The sequence below is a fragment of the Primulina huaijiensis genome, unplaced genomic scaffold (genome assembly GCF_012295235.1).
Source record: "Primulina huaijiensis isolate GDHJ02 unplaced genomic scaffold, ASM1229523v2 scaffold27569_ERROPOS136363+, whole genome shotgun sequence".
Lineage (NCBI taxonomy): Eukaryota > Viridiplantae > Streptophyta > Magnoliopsida > Lamiales > Gesneriaceae > Primulina > Primulina huaijiensis.
Genome location: NW_027356619.1, coordinates 30,727 through 37,341, shown reverse-complemented (window position 1 = coordinate 37,341; position 6,615 = coordinate 30,727).

Here is a 6,615-nt window from a genome sequence, read left to right as displayed (position 1 = left end):
CGCATGTCTGCCATCTGCTGGGACTGAGACGACTGACTGACACCCGATGACCCACCACGTCTACCCGGAGCCATCTCATCTGGATATAAGGTGCTGGCCATCGACCCACACCCGTACATCCTCCCCTTCTTCTTCCCCCCAACCACACTCTTGAACATGCTGTTCACCGACCGCGGGCTGGGAACAGCATGCTCTGATCCATCATCTACAGGGGTCATCGACTCAGCCATGTAGCGCTCCATCTCCTCCTGTGATGTTGATAAAAAATGAATCATATCGATTATTCTTAATGTAAACGTTAATGTGAATAATGATATTTCATAAACTTACGTGGAGCAGGCGTGATCGCGTGTCAACGAACGATCCATCGTCATGTTTCTTCCTCCCANCCATCTCATCTGGATATAAGGTGCTGGCCATCGACCCACACCCGTACATCCTCCCCTTCTTCTTCCCCCCAACCACACTCTTGAACATGCTGTTCACCGACCGCGGGCTGGGAACAGCATGCTCTGATCCATCATCTACAGGGGTCATCGACTCAGCCATGTAGCGCTCCATCTCCTCCTGTGATGTTGATAAAAAATGAATCATATCGATTATTCTTAATGTAAACGTTAATGTGATTAATGATATTTCATAAACTTACGTGGAGCAGGCGTGATCGCGTGTCAACGAACGATCCATCGTCATGTTTCTTCCTCCCACTCTTGTTTCATCTTCAATAATCGAGCTAACACAGACAACAAAGAATGACCGTGTGGATTTCCATCCCAAATTTCTTTCTCAGCAGATTTAATCATTTCGTACAGAGATTTTACAGGACTGTTTGGACTTTGAGGATCATCATTGCCAGAGTCTGTATGGGGATTTTCTTCGGCAAATTCATTCGTTTAATTTTGATTTGTGTCATCGAAGTATGAGTTTCCATGTTCAGTATTACAAAAGTATTGATCAGATTGAATCGGGTCAATGAATTCTTGTTGAGTTGATCTGTTTACGAAACAAGTAGATGAAGAAGGAGCCTCCATATTGAAGTTTGGAAACATAGGAGGGACGTACTGATCACCATGAAACTGCCAACAATAATAGTTCGGTACGAAACCATATCTACCTAAATGAAACTTTACAGTCTCGGCTTCCTCAAAACATTTGTTTCGACACTTCTTACGGTTGCATGGACATCGTAATTTCCCATCCAATAATCACTCAGGATGACTTAGTGCAAATGACACAAATGTTTCAACACCAACACAAAATTCACTACTCAAGAACCCATTCTCCAACCTACGATACATCCAACTTCTATCCGTGTTATCCATTGAAGCCTACAAGTTTTTAAATATGAAAAAAATCATGCATTATTTACAAAATAAATAATCTATTACGCTAAAATTCATAAATCAAATACTACGTTAAAATTCATAAATAAACTACTACGTGAAAATTAATATTTCATATCTTGTAAAGAAAACGCTTTAAAAACCTGATGTGCGCGAAGATTTGCAGATCCACGTAACGTTGGAAGATCACACACCTACGAGCAAATCTACGAAATTATATAGTCTCGCTAATACCAGAGAAGAAAGGCAAAAATCGATGAAGAAAATGTTCGCGAACCTCGGTATATATATAAAATCATAGCGACGGTTTTTTTCATAAACCGTCGCCATTAGCGACAGTTTTTATTTAAACCGTCGCTCCTTGCGACGATTTTTGATACACCGTCGCCGATCTAGATCGGCGACGGTTTATGCAAGCCATCGCTAGTAGCGACGGTAAACAAAACCCGTCGCCGCATATTGCGACGGGTAAAAAACCCGTCGCCTAATATGGCGACGGTCTTAAATATAAACGTCGCCAAAGGCGACGGTCATAAAACCCGTCGCCTAATATGGCGACGGGTTGGTTCGAGCCGTCGAAATATTAGCAACGGTTTTAAATAACCCGTCGCTGAAATAGCGACTGATATGTTAAACTGTCGCTACAATAACGACTTGTTTTGATAAACTGTCGCTAATTTTTGTAAGCAACGGTTGTATTAAAAACCGTGGCTATTGTAGCGACGGTTTTTATAAACCCGTTGCTATAATTGCGACGGTTTTTCCTACAACCGTCGTAATCTCACCGTTTTTTTGCAGTGACATGCACGTTTGTTCAACAAAACAATTTTAAAAAATTAAAAGTAATATTAGTAATTTGACGAGAATGACCAAAATTAATCATCAAGACATATTTATAAGACTATAATTGATTCAATTAAATATAAATAATTAAAATTTTCACACTCTAATATATGTATGACTAAAATCGATATTTTATCTATAATAAATATTTTTATGTCTGAGATTCAATTTAAATTATAATGAGTTGTTTTAATTTTTTTAAAATTAATTAATTCAGATATGAATTTGGCTCGAATTAGTTGGAGATAAAATTCCGGAGTTCGTTCATTTAAGTTGATTTTTACTTGCTGAGTATAGTTTGTCGAATGCTAGAAAAAATACACAAATTGATAAAAAAATATTTGAACAAAATATTTTGAACTCCAGAGTTCGATAAAAATAAACCAGACTATATTTTCATAATTTTGACAAGAAATTAAATAATTTTAAAATTTATTAGAAACAGCAGTAAATAAAACATTATGGACGTGTGAAATACATGTGAATAGTGCCAGTTATGAGTTGTGATTTATAAATAGGGTTGATTGGATCATTGGAAAATAAGTGAAATGAAATCTTTTCTCGAATTATTAATATAATTATATAATAAGAATAAACGGGTAATTAAATTAAATGAATATCATAAAATAGCACATGAATTTGATTTTATTAATTCAACAAGTTATTAAATTATTTTATAATAGAATTTATTGTTTTTAAAATAATTATTCATTAATTATTAATAAATAATATATCTAAATAAAACATATTCTCGATATCTAATTTATATTTTTAAAAATAAGAAAGAAATTATTGTACGTTGTATTAGCATAAGCATTTTGTAATCAATGTTTTATTTAATTTTTGCGGGGAGAAATTCTTGTACAATATTTCAAATAACATTATACCAATAATTGATTGTCACATATATCAATTTTAAATTGATTATATAACTATTTCATAATTCACATCAATAAAATCTCTACACTGACAATATTATAAAAAAATATTTGCGTGTTTTACTTCACATTTTTCTTTCATTGTTAGGACTTTGCTTTTTTAAACTACCTAACCGATAAACTTTTGACTTATTTCGTGGGAGCCATCATTTTCTTTCCTAAAATAAAATACTTTTATACACCAAGTTTGTAATACTTTACAAACTACACTACTTAGATAAACTGTACTAGATAAATATCGTGTGATAGAGTCGATCGAAAAAATGTTGAAAAAAGTAATTAAATTTGTGAGAATTTGATTTTTTTTTTCTCATATCATCAATCGGCTCAAATACTCCAGACGACTATTTATTTATTTATTTATTTATTCATCCTTATAAATACTGGCCATAAGCCAACTAGCACTTGTAACTTAACCTTGAAAATTGAAAATTGGGGTGCACTAATTCGCGACAGTGGACAAATTTCAAAACCTTTCACAAGAAGTTTTGTCAAATGGTCATATTTTTTCAATTAAAATATTCAATTAAATATCATTATTATTATTTATTATTATTATAATATAACAAAAATCCAATATTTGTAATGCCAAAAATAACTTCTACGAAACTGTCAAAATGTCTATCCACTTATGGACCAAATAACTGATACTTAGCTTTAATGCACGAAAGATTGAAGTAATAAATTACGAAATGCGTGCTTTTGCCGGTTGTTTTCTTTCTTTTCTTTTATCTTTTTTTATTAAGAAATATAATATTAAAAACATGAAAATTTATGTGAGATGATCTCATATATCAATTTTGTGAGACGAATTCTCATACCTAATTTTCACTTTAATTATGTATCATATCATGTTAATCATTCTTACAGAAATAGATCGGTGTAACAGTCTCACTAAAGACCTATTCTATCATAATTTATTATCCTTTCCGTCTCTTATATTTATATTTATGTGTATTTTCACACAGATTAATAAATTTATCGAAAAAGTAAATTTTACAAAAAAAATTCTCCATTTTACTCTTCATTTAATGAATGTTTTAACAATTAAACGGAAAAAAAATCAGTAATTAAAAAAAAAAATTAAAGGGATAGATCGGTAAAAGAGTAGAGTCGGGGGAGTATTATTTGTGACATTTGGCTTCTTTAAAATCACATGGACTAAGACATAAATAATGAAACTTCAAATGAAAGTATAATGACAAAGAATGAGTGAAGATGATAAAGAAAACAGGTAGGAAAAACTTAATAATAATGAGTAATTAAAAGAGAAGTTTAATGATGGATTAAGATGTTGTTAGTTAAGGTTTAAGGTTAAGTTAATCAAACCAAATTCAAGAATTCATTAATTAGTCTTCTTAAAGTGTACGCTTTTGGGTTCTCTAGGTTTGGTTTATCGATGTTCCTTACGTTCTTAAGGAACCAAATGACAAAGATGTGTAAAGTCTCATGTCTCTTATAAGGTACTGAGTTCGAGATTTAATTGTAACAAACTCTTCGTCCAACGAAATAAAAATGACAAAGGCGTGCAGATATTAATCGCACTCGAACAACTTTCAAGAAGATTATTTGTATACTAAGGCATAATTTGATATACATGATAGGATAAATGTGTGATATATAATATAATGATAAGTACTTAATGATAAATAAGATGAATGCTATTATATTTAATTCTTGGTATGATTTTAATAAGAGTGATTAAATTTATATATTAGATTGTAATGACAAAATTAACATTATCGTAATAAATTTTATAATTTCAAAGTTGTTGCTTGAGTTCATATTTCTTATCTGTTCATGCGTCGACAGTGCTTGCATGATTGATTTATTTTTACCTAATTTTATATATTATATAGTATGATAATTGAGCCCTTGATTTTGTGAGTCAAGTCAAATATCAATTTTTAAGGTTAATAGAGTGATACTAATAATTTTATTGAGATTTATAAAAAGCATTTATATTATTATCTCGAGTTCATTTATATAATTATCATATTATATAATATATAAAAATAAATAAAAATATTTATTTGATTTTAATTTCTACCTACTAGCAGATATTTATAAAAATCATTTATAGGGTTTAGGATTTTTATATATTGAGGGTAATTAAGTCATTTGTGGTGTTTTTTATCGTTAAATTAAAATTATCACATCTCATAAAAAAGATATTTTATCATTGTATAAAATTATTTATCATAGATCCATGATAATATCACGTGCTTTCTAAAAAAATACCAAACGTGGGATAAGGAGGAATATTTATCAATCGCTCTCTTATCTAGTGTACCAAACTATACCTAAATGACTAAGGAATTGTTACACAACCATTCATCAAATTTGTACTCATGCACCATCATGAGAGCTGAAATAATGAGATGGAATGGCAATTGATGTTTACTTACATAATTATTCATCCACCATATATTAAATCAACTAGAAGGCCTTCACCTGCCATATACTTAATTGTCATATAATGGTTCTTGATTGACCATTTTCCATTAGAGGCTTATAATTGTGATTATTATTATTATTTAATGGAGTAGACACATATAAATAATGACAAAAACTTGTGTGACACGGTCTCACGGATCGTATTTTGTGAGACAGATATCTTATTTGGGTCATCCATGAAAAAATATTTCTTTTTATGCTAAGAGTATTACTTTTTATTGTGACTATCAGTAGGGTTGATTCGTCTCACAGATAAAGATTCGTGAGAACGTTTCACAAGAAACCTACTCAATAAATAATCAACTACGATGTCCTTTAAATGTTGGGTCCCTGCTCTAACATCTTGCCTACGCTTCGATTTTATGTACATTTGATATTGACAAAAAGTTATAAATCAATTTGTGATTATACTCCTAAATCTATATTTTTTTACATGTGATCAGTGTTGGTTCAGTTTTCTCAGGTGAGCCAAAAACCATTATTGAGATTGATCAAGGTTATCAATGGCTTCAAATGTCTTTGGATATATATTCATGTCAATGAGAAATTTATATACCAAGTGGTAAGGGAACGTTAAGCTTGTTTGGGAGTTGGGATTCGGAAGGAAAATAAAGGAAAGGAAAGGAGATTTTAAAATTTGGTTGTTTGGGAGATTTTGAAGGAGGAAAAGAAAGAAAATATGCTTAAGACAAAGAAAAGTTTCCTTCCAAATATGGGTGGAAATGGAAGGAAAACTAAAACTGTTCCCTTCCCTTCTTTTCTCTGATCTTCTTTTCTCTTCCAAACTAACCCTTATAGTTAACTACAATTATTGTCAACTCCATCGAGTAATATTTATATTGAGGGAAAAGGAAATTAAAAAGGAGAACTTGTGGAGATCAACGAGTCATAGGTTGCGTTTGGATGTATGTATTGAAGCTAATAATTCCAAATTCTAATAACAAATCGATTGATTTGCTTAGCTAAATTCAGTTGACAACCGATTTCGAATCTCCAACAGTTATTTTTTGAATTATTATACTGGATTTCAGATA